This window comes from Panthera pardus, unplaced genomic scaffold (assembly GCF_024362965.1).
Source record: "Panthera pardus isolate Hobbes unplaced genomic scaffold, ASM2436296v1 HiC_scaffold_2, whole genome shotgun sequence".
NCBI lineage: Eukaryota > Metazoa > Chordata > Mammalia > Carnivora > Felidae > Panthera > Panthera pardus.
In genome coordinates, this window is record NW_026526765.1 from 114,195,714 (window position 1) to 114,215,789 (window position 20,076).

The 20,076-nt window shown below is 39.7% G+C and overlaps 1 protein-coding gene and 1 non-coding gene across 4 annotated transcripts in view; one reads left to right on the plus strand and one right to left on the minus strand.

Annotated features, from left to right (window-relative positions):
* The window catches only part of ANKRD55 (ankyrin repeat domain 55), a 514,150-nt gene that overhangs the window by 240,350 nt on the left and 253,724 nt on the right, over positions 1 to 20,076 (plus strand). For all 3 annotated transcript variants that reach the window (XM_053907354.1, XM_053907355.1, XM_053907353.1), the window contains exons 2-3: positions 4,914 to 5,033; positions 6,302 to 6,380. The gene's annotated coding sequence lies outside the window, so the exon portion shown is untranslated. The remainder of the gene's footprint in view (positions 1 to 4,913; positions 5,034 to 6,301; positions 6,381 to 20,076) is intronic.
* Positions 892 to 993, minus strand: LOC128778453 (U6 spliceosomal RNA). Its single transcript, XR_008424039.1, has one exon. It is a non-coding gene; the product is annotated as a U6 spliceosomal RNA (small nuclear RNA).

Below are 20,076 nucleotides of genomic sequence, written 5' to 3' on the forward strand. Positions count from 1 at the left end.
CTGGGTGGTTCAGTCGGTTGAGCATCTGACTACAGCTCAGGTCATGATCTCCCTATTGGTGAGTTTGAGCTCCCTCATCGGACTCTCTGATGACATCTTGGAGCCTGGAGCCTGGAGCCTGGAACCTGTTTCCAATTCTGTGCCTCCTTCTCTCTGCCCCTCCCCCACTCATGCTCTGTCTCTCTTTCAAAAATAAATAAACATTAAGAAAAATTTAAAAAGATCCTCTTGCGTAAGAAGAAATCTAATAGGAAAGTCCCAGGGTTGGTTAATTAAAGCAGTTTGAAGATGTCATGAAAGGTCCAAGTTTTCTTCAGTCTTTCTGCTCTCCCACCTTTAGCTCATTGGCTTGTTCTCAGGCTGACCTGCCTCATAGTTACAAGATGGCTGCCATGGTTTTAATGTTACAGGTAGATGCAACAACATTCAGCAGAAAAATTAGACTCCTGCCCACCTCCCACCCCCCACATTTCTTTTTCTAAGAGCAATAAAATCTTTCCAAGAAGAGCCTTCTGTTTCATAGACTATGTCTTATTGACCAGAACTGGGACAGAACGTTTCAAGAAGGATTTGGACTAGGTCACTGTATTAGCTGTCTACAGCTCCTATGTGACATCAAACTCGGTGATATAAAACAATCAAAATTTCTTTGGTCACAGTTCTGGAGTCTAAAATCAGTATCACTGGGCTGAAATTAAGGTGTTGATAGGGTTGTGCTCCCTCTGGATGTTCTCAGGGAGAATCCACTCCTTGCTTCTTCCATCTTCAGGGTGCTGCTAGTGTTTCTTGTCATGCGGCCACCTCAGTCCAGTCTTCAAACCTCTCTGCTCCATTTTTGTATCACCTCCTTTGTGTGCCCATGTGAAGTCTCCTTTTGCCTCTCTCCCTCTTTTAAATGTGGAGCTCTTCATGAATTTGTGTGTCATTCTTGTGCAGGACCATGCACTTTTCTCTATAGTATTCCATTTTTAGTATGTGTATTGTGGAAGCTTCTCTCTTGTGATGACACTGATGATGGCAGTTAGGGCCACCCAGCTAATCCAGCAAGACCCTTAACTTAATCACATCTGGAAAGACCCATCTCCCAAATAAGGTGACATTTATAGGTCCAACGATTAGGATGTGATAGCTTCGGGGGGCATTGTTCACATTGCTCATTTCTGTTAGAGTAACAGAAAACTTTGACTGTCAAAGTAAAAAACTTTGACATTTTCTGAAAGAAAGCCATTAAATCAGTTACTGGCAAGAGAGAACTACTTTGACTGCTTTATATTAGTGAAGATTTACTTAAGCCAAATAAAGGAGGTGTGGACCAAAAATCATTGGCTTCAGCCAGTAGGGAAAATCTGGAATAGGATGATTAGGTAGGCAAATAACAACTGCTGTAGCATTTGCATTTGGTGATTGTTGTGTTTAGCAAAAGCATATAGTGACTTAGGAAAATATTTTGTATAAAATAAGATAGGAAAAATTTTTTATCTATAGTGCGGTCACAAGTGAAATATTCTTGTCTATAAAAAAGATGAAGAGACAATAGAGACAATACACTAAAAAATTACTATTGGTTGAGGTGCCTGGCTGGCTCAGTTGGAAGAGCATGTGACTCTTGATCTCTGGGTGAGTTTGAAACCCACAGGTATAAAGATTACTAAAAATAAATAAATAAGATTAAAAAAATTACTAGTGGTTGTGTGGAGGTAATGGGAATATGAGTGATTGAGTTTTTTCCTCTCCTTTTCTGTATTTTCTAAAATTTTAATAAAAATTATGTACATATTACTTAAATTAAAAAATATATTTTAAGAATAAATCAATAGCATTATATTGTTAGACTGTAATATTGGAGTTTAAAAAATTATTTCTGTTTATTTTGTATCCTTTCACTTAATTTCTCTCTCAGTTAACTGTATCATGAAATTGTACAGAAAAGCCACAGATTCTGCCCAAAATTTTTGCTTTCAGAGAGACCCAAACTCCTCACATAGTCGCTAGTTATCCTTCTGAAACACAGGTTGTGACATACATGATGCTTCTCATCAAAAATATTTAATGTTTCTCTCTTACTTTAGAAAATCTTACCTTCCTTCCTCCCTCCCTCCCTCCCTCCCTCCCTCCTTTCTTTCTTTCTTTCTTTCTTTCTTTCTTTCTTTCTTTCTTTCTTTCTTTCTTTCTTTCCCTTTGTTCCTTCCTTCCTTCCTTCCTTCCTTCCTTCCTTCCTTCCTTCCTTCCTTCCATTCTTTTCTGGCTTTCAGAGTTCTCCACAACCTCATCCACATCCTTTTCAAAGTGTCCGGCACTGGACACCCACTACGTTCAGTCATGTGCCTCTTGCACCCATCTTTGCCCATTCCACAACCTTTAGTGCTCTTCCTAAAGCTGATGTCTAACTCAGGATTCTCCATTTCTCCAGGTGGAAGGGCAGCATCAGTTTCACTTGGGAACTTACTAGAAATGCAAATTCTCAGGCCCCACCCCATATTTACTGAATCAGAAACTCTGGGGATGAGCCTATTTATTGATGCATGTTGTAACAAGCCTTCTAGGTAATTCTGATATGGGCTGGAGTTTGAAAGCTCAAGGGGTAGCTCTCTTTGTCCTACGTTCTTCATTATTGCATTCTTATGTCTGTGGTGATCATCATTGACAGAATTAACCACCATATTATTCTTCCTAGAGAATTTTTGTAAATCAATTATACAAGCCATGTATGGCCTTCCAAATGAATAACATACCTATAGTCTTATGATTTTCTTGCTGAATCAGTCATTTTTTCTTTTCTTTTTTTTTTTTTGAGGGGTGGAGGGACATAGAGAGAGAGGAAGAGAGTGAGAGAGAGAGAGAGAGAGAGAGAGAGAGAGAATCTTAAGCAGGCTCCATGCCCAGTGGAGAACCCAAGGCAGGGCTTGAACCCACAAACCATGAGATCATGACCTGAACAAAAACCAAGAGTTGGGCACCCAACCAACAGAGCCACCCAGGCACCCCTCTCAGTCCTTTTTTTTTCATTAGGTAAACTGTTTTTCTCCTGTTTGTATGTATTTTATCCATACAAGTCAATGAACCTGGGCAATAATGAACATTCCTTCTTAATGATCCTCTGGATCACTTATTCTAAAGTCATCAAATTCCTGCTTTTTTTTTTTTTTTTTTTGAGAGAGAGAGAGAGAATGAGTGATGGAGGGGCAGAGAGAGAGGTTGAGAGAGAATCCCCAAGCAGCCTCCAACTTCTCCATGCAGAGCCTGATATAGGGCTTGATCCCACGAACTCAGGTCAGATCATGACCTGAGCCCAGATCAAGAGTTGGATGCTTAACTGACTGAGCCACCCAGGAGACCCTAAAGTCATCAAATGCCTGCTCTGAGTCCAGCATTGTCTATGATTCAAAGCCATTCCTTCAACTGTGGTCCACTGAATAGGCCTGGTAGCACATGACCTCTCTCTGTTTCTTCTTTCTTCCTGAGATAAACCAAAAACATACACAGAAGAATCATAGCCTGTGTATCTGGAGGCCTAAGAGAGCTGTCCCGACCCTCCCCTGCAATTTCAATTGTAATTTTATAATCTTGGGTAGTTCATCTTTCCTCAGGGTCTCAAATTAATCTTTGGTAGAAGTAGAGATGTTAAGGTTTTATTCTTTTGGATACATAGACTCTGATGCACTGGAATTTATGTGATTCTATAAAGCTCTTTGGTGAGGGAGGACTCAGGTCCTTTTTTTTTTTTTTGTCCACTAGCATCTGACAAAAGGGTATTTTGCCCTCTACTCAGCACCCAACCCCGTGCCTGGCACATAGTAAGGGCTTAATAAACAATTGTTGGATAAATGGAAGAAATAGTGGAAAGAACAATGGAAGGATGGAAGGATAGAAGGAAGAAAGAAAGAGAGAGAAGAAGGGAGAAAGAAAAGGAGTAGTGAAAGAAGGAAGGAGAGAGAGGAAGGTGTAGGGAGTGAGCAGGGGAGATGGCAAAGTCTAGATCAGACATAGCTCCTGATATGGAGAAGTGCTTACCAGAAACAGGAGAATTGGAACTTTAATACCTAACCTGTGCTAGGGTGAGAGAGAAACAGAGAGAGAGAGAGAGAGAGAGAGAGAGAGAGAGACAGAGAGAGAGATGCTCTAACAGTAAATTAGCTATTCAGTTTGGTTCCCTCCCTAGAGGATATTTTCATCAGTTCCTCCCAGGTGCAAAGGGCAAGGCCTCTCTGAGAGTCTGAGCAAAAGGGCTTTGTGAACTGTAAAGCTGAATGCAAATGGTGATTCACTGAGACCACAAGCAAGGGCAAGTCTCCTGAGCAGTCCCAAGAGAGACTCTTTTGCCTTCTTTTTGTCATTTAAGTTCTCAAAATCATCCCCAGCTTAGACTAAATCCACCTCAAATGTCTGTGATTAAAATTTCCACTCTGAAAATCTGAGCAATTTAGGAATTGTAGGAACTGGACCATCTGGAGATAATTTATAAATAACACTTGCATTTCAAATTGCCTCTGTCTTCCCAAAGAGTCCTCTGTCCTGTCAGTGGGACTTCCGCCAAGGCCCAAACTGCTAAATTGGGCCAGTAACACTGAAGTCGCTGGCGGGAGCTTCTTATCTCTGATTTGTCTAAGAATTTGGGACACTTCATTGAAACATTTGTTTTTCCTCATGTGAAATGTAGGCTAAAAGTTATTGGCTATCTTTAGGTTGGGAAAGGTTTTCAGGATTTTAATGCATGTGATTTACTCATTTGACTTTATCTACTGTTAAAAAATTAAAACTCAAATCAAATACTAAATAGAATTCAAAATATCCTGGATATATAGGAAGATTTGGGGGCATTAAAAAATGATAAAGTCCTCTGTTTCTTTTTCACTAAATCCTGTTGACATGAGAGGGAGACATTAATACTATCTTTTTTCCTTCTTTTCTTTCAGGTCAGCACAGCCTTAGCCACTGCAGTGTGTTTCTGAAGAGTCAGTCCAGCTGTGTTAAACTGTACAATGGTGCTTTATGGGGCCAAGGCAGATAGGACCGTGCAGAGTTGATCAGCCTGGGTAATGATCCCTTGTACCATATGTCTGTGGAGTTGTCATATTGGTATTCTCTCACTTCTGCTACCAGGAGCAGTTGAAGTCTCATGCCTGTTCATACCCTGGGATTGTGTTGTGTCTCAGATGTCATTATTTCTCAAGGAAAGGCAAAGTTTAAAAATGATCAAGTTCAAAGAGAGCTCTGCAACCTGTGATCTCTGGGATTCCACCCGCTCCCACTCCCCACACCCAAAATACACACATATATCCCTTCCTTGTCCCTAGCTAGGGACTCTGGATTCATACATATGCCTGCAGTTGGGCTTTGTGGACAGGAGGTCTTTACATTGCTTCTCAATCATCTACTAATGGCAAATGACAAAGTTGAGGAGCTCGTGTAGGAGAGGGTCATACTGAATGCATTGCGTGAGAAACAATAAATTTATAAAGTAGGGCTCTTCTGGAGTTGGGGTGAAAACTTTTTCATTTGAGTAGTATACTGCATAACACACAGAGATGTGTATTTCAAACCTAAAGATTATGGTATACATGTTGAGAAAACATACACCCATTTCTGAGAACACTGTTTGGCCAGGTAGTTTCATGATGGTTCTCTTCTCTTTTTCTCTCTGGGTCCCACAGAGTCATTCTTTGTGTAGCCTTCACATCTTCCTTTTGTTCCTCTAACATTTTATAGCATTGGTTTTCAAACAGATAAAGAAAGTTCTTTTGGATATGTATCAACATTTCTAGAAGGAAATGTATGTGTACTTTGAAAAAAAGGGTGTTTAATATTATAGGAGAATTTCACAACTTGGGAACCAATGTAAGTCTACTGTTCCTGTGATATAAACAAACAAAGCAGGTTTATTAATTCTCTTAGTTGTAGGGAATCTGCACAAATGAGCCTTCTAAGGGAGCACCTGATGGGGCCAGGGTCTCATCTTGCTAGGTGGGTCATGTCAAGAGTTTGTTGGGTGGTTGAGCATAGCATTTAAAAAAATTTTTTTTAATCTTTATTTTTAAGAGAGAGAGAGACAGAGCCTGAGTAGGGGAGGAACATAGAGAGAGGGAGACACAGAATCCAAAGCAGGCTCCAGGCTCTGAGCTGTCAGCACAGAGCCCCATGTGGGGCTTGAACTCAAGAACCACGAGATCATGAGTCAGATGCTTAACTGACTGAGCCACCCAGGTGCATTTTTCTTTATAAAAGAGGAAAAGTATTTTTTTTTAAGGTTCAAAACACTTCTGGGCGAAAATAATCACAGGAAATGCCTGTATCTCTCTTGTAGGATGAACTGAGACAGGAGTGCCCCTGCTGTGATAGAAGCAGCATATTCAGGGCACATGTTATAAGTCCAGAAGAGAAAGGTAAGTGTTGTGTGTGAAAACAGCTATGGCTTCAATGATATAGGCATTGCTTTCATTACATGAATGCAATTGCCCTAAAAAATGGAAACAGAAAGAGGATTGAGGACAGTGAATCCACAATGGGGCCTCAAAATGGGGGTCCTAGGACCTTCAGAAGTGACAGCCATGAGGCTGCAGTATTTTTCCTCAAGAAACATTTATGATACATGTGGGGAGGGATGGGGTAACAGAGGCTGCTTCCTAATCTCCAGTGATGGTGCCCTGGGCTGGGGGTGGGAACAGAGGCCCCACCTGAGCAAGCAAATAATAGAGGTCCTTCTTAGAACTCTTAGTAGGGAGAAGCTCTCTGTAGGTGACTTCATGGTGTCAATTCTGCAGGCCTTCTGAACCTACCCAGGCATGCTAGTCCCACAGTGTTCATGAGCAGAGGCTCTGGGGAGCAAAAAGAGTGAGTTGGATAGGAGTGGTGACACAGGAGACAGAATCATAGCAAGGCAGGTCTAACAAGTGAGTTTTGACAGTGAAAGGAGGAGAAAACCCAGTGAGCAGTGCCAAATCCAACAAAAGTCTCCATGTCCTCATAGGTGAAGATGGGAAGGGTGAGGACAACTGGACATAATTTTGGTGGAGAGCTGGAAGGACCTTGTGTTGATGAGAAGATATGACCTCCCTATCAGGCTATGGAGGGATAATAAGCAGGACCAAGGAATACCAAGAGGTAGAAAAGAAGGATAGGCACCACATGACATTAGAGGTCATGCCTGGGCCATCCTGAGGCTTTGCAAGAGAGAAGGATTTTGGAGAATTGCAGTCCAGAGAGTTCCCTTGTGGGTTTTCAGCTCCTAGATTATGGTCTTGAAAGCTGATGACAGGAGCCTAGAGATGGGGCTAAGTACATGGAATGGAGGAGAAACCACAGGGAATCCTAAGACACTGGGGACATGTTGGGCAATGAAAGATGTGACTCACTGGTAAGGAGGTCCAACAAGAAGCATGATCTCCAAAAATTTAGGGTATTGCTAAGGTGGCACAGGGCAATTAGTCCTCTCCATTTTAAGGAAAACTGAGCCATAAATTAGAAATGCAAATAAATATTTTAGAAACCTCTTCCCACTTCCCTTCAATATTGATATTTAATGCAAGGATTGCTCTGACCTCAACTAGACTGTCTACAGACCAAACCAGGCTGTCCCCAGAACTCTGATTCCTTACCAGCAGCCTGGATATGTTATCTAAAAGAGCAACCAGGAAAGAAGGACCCATGAAAATCTAGGCAGGAAGCACCTTCTTCAATTTTCTAAAATACAAGATAAAAAGTGACAACAGCCCAGGGAGATGATGTGACAGTAGAAGGAGCAGGAAGAAACAATAATCTCTGGCACAATTCTGGCCACAATGCTAACCAGAATTTTGAGAGAGTCTGGGACAAATGAAGAAGAGAAGCTGGATCACAAATAGTATTTTATTGGGAATCACAATAAATAGGATCTTCCTAAACTCTTACTAACCTAGCTTGGGACATTTGGAAAGTAATTTAATGTCTCGAGACTTGATTTCTTCCTGCATGTGAGAGTTGAAACAGGTGGTCCTTCAGGTCCCCTCTAATCCTGGTATTCTATAAATCTGGGGTTCTGGGTAGTTTACAGACTAGAACACTCTCCCAGATTTTCCAGAGCAAATACTGTACCTCTGATAGGGCTTCAGCCAATTTTGTGATTTTTCCTATTATCCCAGAGAATATCTCCACCTAGAAAATGCTGGGGATGGATCCTTTATACTAGTAAAGAGATTACACCAATTAGTGCTAAGTTTCCCCATAGCCCTGAGTTTACCATGCATTTTACTCTCAGTATGGTCCAAGCCATTCCTACCTCATTCATTTACCAAGAGATACATTTAGTTGGAATGTGGTACTGTTGCAAAGCCAGATGAGCCTACCAGTCATTAAGGAGACCTAAACCCATATACCAACCCCAGTATCTCAAAGAAAGACTGTTGAGTTTTGCTTGGCTTTTCAGTCCAGCAATCAGGTAAAATGTGCTGGGTAGACTTTAACTATTATATGACCCTTATAATTATAGTGCTTTTACTTTGGAGCCCAGGGGAAATGTCACAGGTGCTCCAGCCTGAGCTCTGGGCCACCTGGACCTCCCCTAAGTCATGCCTGGACTCCTGTTCCAAAGCAGAACTGTTTTTACTCTATTCCCAGCAGTGGACTCTGTACCAGGACTTTTGGGGTGCATGTTATCTCCACTGGGAACCCAGTATTTGTTCATTCATGCTCTCTTGGAATACTTACTGTGATGAAGGCACGTTGTGGGTACAATGAAAATTACTCTTTTGGTGTTCCTATAACATTTGTTTATTTGATCCTCTAACTCAGGAGTCAGCAAACCACAGCTCCTGCCCCACATCCAGCCCTCTGCTTGTTTAGAATAGTTTTTACATTCACGAAGTTGAAAAATAAAGTATAATATTTGTTAAATGTGAACCTTTTACTCAATCCAGACTTTATTGTCTATAAATAAAGCTATAGTAGAGCAAAGCTATGTTAGGCAGAATCTAAAATGACCCCCAGTGACAATCCCTCTTGCATAATATTCTCCCCTTGATTGTGGGCAAAACCTGTGAACATAATGAGGTTTCACTGCTGTGATTATGTTACATTATACGGTAGAAGGGATTATTGCAGGTGTAATTAAGGTTACTAATCAATTGACTTTGGCTAGTCAATGGGAAAGTTACTCAGGTGGGTCTAAGGTAATCATATGAGCCCTTTAAAAGTAAAGGGTTCTCCCTGGCTGGGAGAAGAAGAGGAAGTTAGAGAGATGTCCTTCCCCTGGCTTGGAAGAGAACAAACATTCATATTATGAATGGCCTATGAGAGACCTGAGAGAGGCCTCTAAGAACTGAGAATGGCTCTCACTGACATGCAGCAAGGAGGCTGGTGTTTCGATCCTACAACCCCAAAGAGCTGGATTCTTCCAAACCCTGAGTAAGTTTGGAAGCAAATTCTTACCCAGAGCCTGTAGATGAGAGCTCTTCTGGCCAGCACCTTCTTGTTAGGCTTGTCAGACCCTAAGTAGAGTATTCTAGGCCAATTAGACTTCTGACCTATAGAACTAGAATTAGTAAATAAGTGTTGTTTTAAGACACTAAATTTGTGGTCATTTGCTATGCAGTGATAAAATAATAATAAAAGAACTATGCTTATTCATGTGCATATCATTTCTAACTGCGTTTGCACTATATTAGCAGAGTTTAGCTGCAACAGAAACCACATGGCCCACAAAACCTGAGATATTTACTAATCTGACCCTGAGAAAGTATATCAACCTGTGTTATAATAAAAAAATGTAATCTCATGTGAGATGTATTTGGTCAGTTTTTTGTCTGACCCAAGGCTTTCAAGAAATAGGGCTTACATCTGGAACCACTCAGCAAACATTCCTTTCATTCAACTAAATTAGGCCAAAAAACTAGTAGACACCAGGCTGTCCTGCAGACCCCCTCTCCATTCCAGTTCTTACAAGGTTGGGGAAGGAGACAGAGTGTCCATGTATTTAGAGAGAAAAAAAAATTAGACGAAGGTGTTCTATATTGGAGGTTGTCATTTTCTACATTATGAGTTTCTGTAATGGTTGAATTTATGTAATAAATTTTTATTAAATTAGTAATAATTATAATATTATTTTTAAAGGCTACACTGTGCTTCACTTTGTTCTTTCTTGAGGCAGTGGCCTGGAGAAGATAATGTATGAAAACTCTTGCTTTGTGACTAGAATTCATTCCACCGCTTCTTGATTTTTCTTCTCTTCATGATGTCCCTTTGACCTTAACAGTGGAATAAGTCAAGATAATCCAATTTTTCATTCACTAATATTGGTGATCTAGGAGAGTAATTTTCAACCATTTTAGAATTTGTATCTTCTAACACACACACACACACACACACACACACACACAAATGAAAAGATTTGTCATTGTATGTATTTAGCTTTGAATGAGTTAAAACTCATGTGATTCTGAGGATGGGGAGAAGCTGAAGAGGATGTATTCGTGTCCTAGGGTTGCTGTTACAAATTACCACAAACTAGGAGGCTTAAAAACAGAAATTTATTCTTACAGTTTTGTAGGCCAGACACCTAAAATCAAGGCAGCACTGATTCTTCTACGGGAAGTCTCTCAGGGAAGGTTCTAAGGTTCTTCTAAGCAGTTTCTAAAGGAGAATCCATTCCATGCCTTTATCCTAGCTTCTGGTGGCTGCTGGAAACTCTGAATTCCCTTGGCTTTTAGCTGAGTAACTCCAGTTTCTGCCTCTGTCTTCACATGGCCTTCCCCTCTGTTTGTCTGTGTCTCAGATCTCTCTCTGCCTTTATCTTATGAGGACACCTGTCACTGGATTTAGGCCTACCCTAAATCCGGGATGATCTCATCTTGAGATCCTTAACTTAATTACATCTGCAAAGACCCATTTATTTGCCAAAAAGGTCACAGCTGTGGCTATGAGGGTTAGGACTTGGACATTTTTTTTTTTTTTGAAAGCCACACTTCAACCCACTCTAGAGGTATTTAACATGTTCTCAGACTTATAGGGAAGACTCTCAATCTCATAAATAGCAATTGAAATCAACAAAGATGTCCTATATGGTAGTGAAAGTTATTTTTTCCCTCATAGAACTTTATGGATACTCAGTGTTTCCCTCTGTTATCCTGTGATTATAGGTTGGACAATTCCTCAGTGACGAGGCATATGAGAGATGGCAAGCCTTCATAGTATCTTATGTGGGTACCCCTTTTTGTCTTTACCTTTTTACCCATCTGGACAAAACCAAAGAATCATGCAACATTAGAAGTGTCAAAAGTCAGAGTAGTTATCCTCAAGTGTTAGATCCAGGATAGAACCCTGTGGAGCCTTTCTGTAAGTGGAAAATTGTTGGTGTTCTCTAGCAGAAGAGGATGGTTCTCTTTGGGAATGAGTCCATGCCCCTTATTGTCCATTTGGCCTTGGGAAAATCTGATGCTGTGATCTGGTTTCTCTCTCTGTAAAGAAGGTATAACAATGCCTTGCTACCTTACCACGGTGTTGTGTGAATTTGCTGACACCCATAAAGCTCCCTGAAAATGAAGAGGCTTACATAAGTCCCTGGTATTATTCGCACAGCAAATGTTTTCCCCTGAGAATAAAGTCATAAATGGTACCATTGTGCAGCCGGTGGAACGTGTTCAAAAGTTTCCGTTCACAACTAGTAGATCAAGTTGTGGGTGGCTGTATGGACTTTCTGTGCTCATGCCAAGCTGCATCCAAAACAGTCTGCACAATGGGCTATCCTGGAATGAAAAGCTGTACTGTAAGAGATGGCAGATCATGGCATCGCATCACATGGGACAGTCCTATGTAGCCAGTGACTTCATATGCACCTTTTCTTTCTTGCACCTCTTCCAGCAGAAAGAAGTAATAGCAGAGACAGTGGCGACATGGCTGTCTAACATGGCAGCAATTGAAAGTCAATTCTCTTCTACCACATTGACAAACTTTACAAGGCTAAGGATGTATGATTGTGAAGGATTATAATTATAACCTACCTTTCTTTCTTTCTTTCTTTCTTTCTTTCTTTCTTTCTTTCTTTCTTTCTTTCTTTCTTTCTTCTCTCTCTTAATTTTGGGGCCAGTAAAGTCATGGTACAAATGAGATTAAGTGTTCAGGTTAAGAACCTATTCTCTTTAAATACAGTTCATTTTAGTGGGCATATGTGGGAACAGTCTGGACAGAATGCCACTGGCTGACATAGGAGATAGGAGAGGATCTTCTTTCTACCATTATGAGCCCTGGAAATACTCTGAGACATGATACAGGAAAATGCCTTCCCTCTTTTAACAAGGTTTGGGATTCTCTGTGCTCAGATGTCACACCTGAGAAAATGACAGATACTTTAATTAAATGAGAGGAAGATTAGCTACTGAAGATATTATAATTATTTTTTAAAGGAAGTCATGTTTAATTAGAGATATTTGGGGATTATACTAATAGACTTACTTGTATCAAGGTTACTCCCCTGAATGGAGAATATTCTCACATGAAAAAGCAAAGGAGGAATCACAGAATAATGGAATTTTTGAGCTGTGAGTAACCTACCTTGATATTAAACTATTTTATAACTTTTCAAATGCCTTGGACAAACTGACATTTTTTCCCTTTCTTTTCAAAGGCAACCATGGGCAAAAAATCTTGATGTTAATGGAATTAGGTCAATAAAAGTAAAATCTTTTTATTTTAATGCAGAGGCTGTGGAGGAGTACTGTGCATGGGTACATGGGATTCCCTTGAGCCCCTCACTCCCATACTCCAGACACATTCTGTTTTCAGATAATCTTTGATTCATTCATTCAGTGCCTGTTTGTTGAACACCCACCATGTATTCACCAGTGCTGGAAGTACAAAAAAATAATAGGCATGTTCACTGTCTTCATGGAGCCCCTAACCCAGTAACGAACAAAGTGACAAGTATTGTGATGGAATAACTGGAATAACTGAAAGGAATTTCATCATTATGTCTTGCTTCAGGCCTTAATATTCAAGGTCTTGGCACCTTCTATTGACTTGACTTTTCTCCCTTGAATTCCTTTTGCCATACATATCATGAGAACCATGGCCCATATAGCGTCACATGGTTCTCTTCTAGTTTAAGGGAGCTTCAGTCACCTCCTGGAGGATGTGGAGCAGCACAGGTGCAGTGGTCAGGGGAAGGCTCTTGTTTCCAGGGAAACCACACAGCCAGCCTGGAGGACGTTGCATGAATATTTCTATGTGACTAGACCCATCTTAGACACTTGAACTGTTGCCAGAGTTTCTTCATCAGTGTGCAGTCTGGAGACCCAGAGGCTGGGTAGTGCTGATCATTGTGACCAAGTTCAGAGGTTCTGAAGGAGCTATATGCCTGAACAAGGCCAAGCATGCTTATGAGCCTGAGAGACATAATAATTTCAGCACTGTGATATGCTGGCTTTTTGGTAGCTTCAAGGAAGCAGACACTAATATCTCTGATAAACTCCCTGGATCTCTGACCACAGACTGCTTTCCCCTTTCATGTTAGTCCAGTGACCAGGGGCCAGGCCATCTGGGGAAAAGAAGGGATGAGATGGAGAGATGATTCAAGGAGAAGGCAGTACATTCTCCACTCTGTTCCTAAGGCTTGGGGTATTCCTTCGGCAGTTTCACAGCAGACTCTATTAGTTACTTATTCTATATCCAGTCCTCCACTTCTTTCAAGGTTTCTTAAGGGAAGCAATATGCCTAGTTATTGCTTTGTTTTCCTACCCTGTCTCACTGCTGACAGAAGCTTATGACATAACCTGAGCCATTGAGATATAAGCTGAAGTCAGGTTGGGACTTTTGAAAAAAGTTTTGTTTTCTTGCTAAAAAGGGACCCATGTATGTGGCACCATTCTTCCTGTCCCCTCTTCGTTCTTCCTTGGACATGGACATGATGTCAGGAGAGCAACAGCCATTTTGTAGCCAAGAGGCAGTAAAGATGAAGACAAAGCAAAGATTCTAGGCAAAGTGGAATAGGAAGATCCATGTATGAATGTATATATTTTTTAATTTTAATTCCAGTTGGTTAACAGAGAATTATATTAGTTCCAGACGTACAATATAGTGATTCAACAATTCCACATATCACCCTGTCCTAACTATGAGAAGTACATTCCTTAATATCCATCATCTATTTTACCCATTCCACAACCCACCTCCCCTCTGGTAACGATCAGTTTGTTCTCTATAGTTAAGAGTCTGTTTCTTGATTTGTCTCTCTCTCTCTTTTATTCCCTTTGCTCATTTGTTTTGTTTCTTAAATTCCACATGTGAGTGAAATCATATGGTATTTGTCTTTCTCTGACTGCCTTATTTCACTTAGCATTGTTCTAACTCCATCCATGTTGTTGCAAATGGCAAGATTTCATTTTTTCTTTTGTGGCTGAATAATAATCCATTATGTATATATATCACATCTTCTTTATCCATTTATCTATAGATGGACACTTGGGCTGCTTTTTTGTCTTAGCTATTGTAGATAATGTTGTTATAAACATCAGAGTGCATGAAATAGTGATTTTGTATTCCTTGGGTAAATACCCATTAGTTAAATTGCTGGATCATTGGGTAGTTCTGTTTTTAACTTTTTAAGGAATCTCTATACTATTTTCCACATTAGCTGCACCAGTTTGTATTCCCGCCAACAGTGCATGAGGGTTTCTTTTTCTCCACATCCTCACCAACACCTGTTATTTCTTGTGTTCTTGACTTTGGCCATTCTGAAAAGTATGAGGTGATATCTCACTGTAGTTTTGATTTGAATTCCCCTGACAATGAGTGATGCTGAGTACCTTTTTATTATGTCTGTTGGCCATCTGGATTATTTGTTTTTTAGGTGTTGAGTTGTATCAGTTCTTTGTATGTTTATCTCTTTTGGATACTAACCTTTTATTGGATATGTGCTTTGCAAATATCTTCTCCCATTCCATATATTGCCTTTTAGTTTTATTGATTGTTTACTTTGCTGTGCAGAGGCTTTTTATTTTGATGTAGTCCCAATAGTTTATTTTTAATTTTGTTTTTCTTGCCTTAGGACCCTATCTAGAAAAAAGTTGCTATCACCCATGTCAGAGAAGTTACTGCCTGTGTTGCCCGTTTTCTCCTCTAGGATTTTTATGGTTTCATGTCTCACATTTAGGTCTTTTTTTTATTTTTATTTTTTTTTTAATGTTTATTTATTTTTGAGAGAGAGACAGAGTGTGAGCGGGGGAGGAGCAGAGAGAGAGGGAGACACAGAATTGGAAGCAGGGTCCAGGCTCTGAGCTGTCAGCACAGAGCCTGACATGGGGCTCGAACTCACAGACCACGAGATCATGACCTGAGCCGAAGTCGGATGCTCAACTGACTGAGCCACCCAGGCGCCCCTCACATTTAGGTCTTTAATCCATTTTGATTTTATTTTAGCCTGCGGTCTAAGAAAGTAGTCCAGTTTCATTCATTTGCATGTAGCTGTCCAGTTTTCACAATACCATTTGTTTAAGAGACTACCTTTTCCCCACTAGGTATTCTTTCCCACTTTGTCAAAGATTAATTGACCATATAGTTGTGGGTTCCTTTCTGGGTTTTCTGTTCTATTCCAATGGTCTATGTGTCTGTTTTTGTGCCAGTACCATACTGTTTTGATTATGAAAGCTTTATATTTTTTTGTTTTTGTTTTTTGTTTTGTTTTTGTTTTTTAGAGAGAGAGGGCACACAAGCAAGTGGGGAAGCGGGGAAGATGGTGAGAGAGAGAATCTTAAGCCAACTCCATGCTTAGTTTGAAGCTTGACACAGGGCTCTATCCCAAAACCCTAGGATCACAATCTGAGCTGAAGCCAAGAGTCAGATGCTCAACTTAGTGAGCCATGCAGCCTCCCCTGATTATGACAGCTTTGTTAGAGAACTTGAAGTGATGCTTCCAGCTTTGTTTTTCCTTTTCAAGGTTGCTTTGGCTAGTTGGGGTCTTTTATGGAACCATACAAATTTTAGGATTTTTTGTTCTAGCTCTGTGAAAAATGCTGTTGGTATTTTCAAAGGGATTGCATTAAATGCATGGATGGCTTTGGGTAGTATAGACATTTCAATATGTGTTTCTCCAATCCATAAACGTGGAATGTCTTTCCATTTCCTTGTGTCATCTTCAGTTTCTTTCATCAGTGTTTTATAGTTTTCAGAGTATAGATCTTTTACCTCTTTGGTTAGGTTTATTCCTAGGTATCTTACTATTTTTTTGGTGTAATTGTAAATGGGATAAATTACTTAATTTCTCTTTCTGGTACTTCATTATTGGTGTATAAAAGTGCAGATTCCTGTATGTTGATTTTGTATCCTGTGACTTTACTGAATCCCTGTTATCAATTCTAGCAATTTTTTGGTGGAGTCTCTCTGATTTTCTATATATAGTATCATATCACCTGCAAATAGTGAAAGCTTTACTTCTTTCTTGCCGATTTGGATGTCTTTTATTTCTTTTTGATGTCTGATTGCTGTGGCTAAGACTTAAAGGACTATGTTGAATAAAAGTGGTGAGAGTGGACATCCCTATCTTTTTCCTGACTTTTGGAGAAAAGCTTTCAGTTTTTCCCCATTGAGGATGATGTTAGCTGTGGGTTTTTCATATAGGGACTTTATTATATTGGGTATATTTCCCCTAAACCTATCCAGTTGAGGGTTTTTATCATGAATGGGTGTTGTACTTTGTCAAATGCTTTTTCTGTATCTATTGAAATGATCATAGGGTTCTTATCCTTTGTTTTATTGATGTGATGTATCATGTTGATTGATTTGCAAATACTGAACCACACTTACAACCCAGGAATAAATTCCACTTGATGATGATGAATGATTTTTTTAAATGTATTGTTGGATTTGGTTTGCTAGTGTTTTGTTGAGATTTTTGCATCTATGTTCATCAGAAATATTGGCCTGTAGTTCTCTTTTTTATGGTGTCTTTTTCTGGTTTTGGTAACAGGGTAATTCTGGCCTCATAGAATGAGTTTGGAAATTTTTCTTCCTTTTTTGTTTTATGGAATGGCTTGAGAAGAATAGGTACTAACTTTTAAATGTTTGGTAGAATTCACCTGTGAAGCCATCTGCTCCTGGACTTTTGTTTTTTGGGATTTCTTTGATTGCTGATTCAATTTCATTGCTGGTTATCAGTCTGTTCAAATTTTGTTTCTTCTTGTTTCAGTTTTGGTAGTTTATATGTTTCTAGGAATTTATCCATTTCTTCCAGGTTGTCCAATTTGTTCATAAATAGTTTTTCATAATATTCTCGTATAATTCTTTGTATTTCTTTGGTGTTAGTTGTTATTTCTCCTTTCTCATTTGTGGTTTTACTTGAGGATACATTCATTGAATTATTCAATTAATATTTACTGAGTGTCCACTATGTGCTAAGAACTGTTTTAGTTTGTTAGAGATATAGAAGTGAGCAAAATATACAATTTTTTTTTCTCCTTGAGGTTTGCATTTTAGTGGTGACAGGAGAGAAAGATAATATATACTGTATAATAAGTGAAAGATATAGTATGTCGCATAGTGAAAAGTACTATAGAGAAAAGAACAGCAGACATACATGTGGTGCGGCCCCAAATGCTAATGTAAGGACTTTGATATTCCTCTGAGCAAATCATTGGAGGGTTGTGCATAGAGATATGATGTGATCTGACTTAAATTTTAACAAGATCACACTGGCTCTTAGGTTGAGGATAGATTAAAAGAAGAAAGATAAAGCTAAGTCCCCTAATGGCATCTGTGAACAGCTAAGCCAACACTAGTAATCACTTGCTTCCAGAAATCTTGTTATCTGTGGAAAATAACTCATTATTTTTTCACACTACTCCTAGTCACATATTCCATCACTTACAGCCATGCTCATTTCTAACTGATATAGCTAGTTACCATCATTTGTTGAATATCTACTGTGTGCCGAGTGTTGTGTTAGTCCTGGGGAGACAAATACGAACATACATGTAGTTATTATCAAAAAGCCTTTCCAGGGACTTACAATCCAATTCTGGGGGAACCAACAGGCAAACCATTACACAGCAATACGGCAATTGCTTTAGCAAGGTTTGTGTGGAGAATGGGGTGAGCATAAGGTAGACGGGAGAGCACCTAGCCAAGTGAAGGAGGCAGGGAAGTCTTTATGAAAGCTCAGCAGGTGATTCTCAGGTGAACAATCCAGTGGAGGGCATTCCAGCCAGAGGAACTAACTGTATGTGCAATATAAAACATGGAGTGTTCAGGACCTATAAATAGATGAGTATTCTTAGGAGAGTAGAGGTGGGGAGAAGATGGTAAGAAGTAATGGGAGGTTAGGCTGGAGGTGGATGGGAATGGTGATGGAGGATTTTGTATGAGTCAAAGAAGAATATGATTTATCCTTTAGCCTACAGGGAGGCAGTGGAGCCATCACTCTGGCAGTAGGATTAACAAGTACTTGTAAGGGAGTGAGACTGGAGAAAAGACAGGAATCCAGGAAACAGTACAACCAGAGCCAAGGCAGACCTGGGATGGGGAGGAAGGAATGCAGAGCTGGTAGTTTGTATGGAGTGAGAGACAAGGAGATGATCCAGGATGACCGACACACTGCATATACCTCTGCATGAATAGCCAGATAGTATTTTTGGCATAGAGATCACACCAGAAGACACTGAACAGTCTTTTTTTTTAATGGACTATATTAAAGTATGACTGGTTTTGACATAAGCTCCTGGAGATTGTGTCTGCTTAGTTAGTACCAGGCAATTCCACTCAGCTAGTTTTGTGGAAGCTAGAGGGTAGCCCTAATACCTTGTCCAGGCTGTTTGCCTTCTTCCATGTGGCTGTGTGTTCAGTCCACCATTTGAATGTATTTTATATTCTCATCATCACTGCATGGGTAATAATACTAACAATGGCCATAGTTTGGAATTAACATATGAAAGACATGTTACATATACTCTTTTAAATTTTGTAATAGCAATGCAAAGAAAATATAATTAACTTGAGGCCTAGAGAGGTCAAATGACTGCCCTAAAGCCACATACCTGGTGAGGCAGAATGTGATTTATACTCTGGACCACCTGACAAAGACTGCTGTTTCTGCTGTGTTGCAAGGTTACCTACCTTATTATAACCCATTGTCCACTTATGATTCAGGACTCTACATTTTGTCCACAATCGCAGAGAAGAAAAAAGAGTATGACATTTGCAAAATACTTTCATATACATTAAAGACAAATTCTTCCAAGCATGTTTTGCCTCATTTCCATGAAGGAATTTGAGTCTCTCAGGGTTCCAAAGTTTCCAAAGGACTAAAAAGTGTATAGTGACAAAACAAATTTAAGGACCAAATTACTAACTGATAAACCGTAATTTATAATACAAGACAATCCAGTTAATAAAAATCACACAGTTCTTTCACAGAGAATGGATTCAGGAAGGAATGCTTCAATTCCTTAACCACAGAGAAGAACAGAGCATTCTAGAACCTAAATGTGAGCAAGGCATAGGAATGATTATTCCAAAATCTACCCATGAGCACTTAATTCAGTGGTGGTACACCATCACTTGGTAATTAATTTTCTAAGCATCTGCTGTATTTGGAGTGCTGCTTTTGGTGCTGTGAAGATGAGAAGGATGGAGACACAAGAAGAAACAAAGTCATGGGTCTCATTTCTGTAGGTCTTTCAAGAAAAGTAAAAGATATACTTTCTTTCTGAAAGATTAAAGCAACAAAAGGTATCCCAATGACATTACTCAGGACCACAGAGTTCAATAGCTGTACCTAAGGGATCACCTGATCTAAACTTTGAAGTTCACAGATAATGAGATTAATCCCCAAAAAGTTTGTCACTTGCCTGAGGTCACAAAGATACCTGGTGTGAAAACTTCCTCTCCCATGAATCTCTTTTTTGCTGTAACTTTATTCAAAAATTGATTTTCAAGTATATAGCACATTCACCTGAAAGGGGAAAATATTTCCCTTCTATTTAATTCTGGAAAACCATAAAAACAAAGCAAAGAAATGCCAGTCTCTCATTTGGAAGGGGCCTGATCATAGTGGGTTATTACTGTGTGCCAGTAATAACTGCACTGCAGCTTTTAAAATATAATAGCAAAATATAGGAAACAACC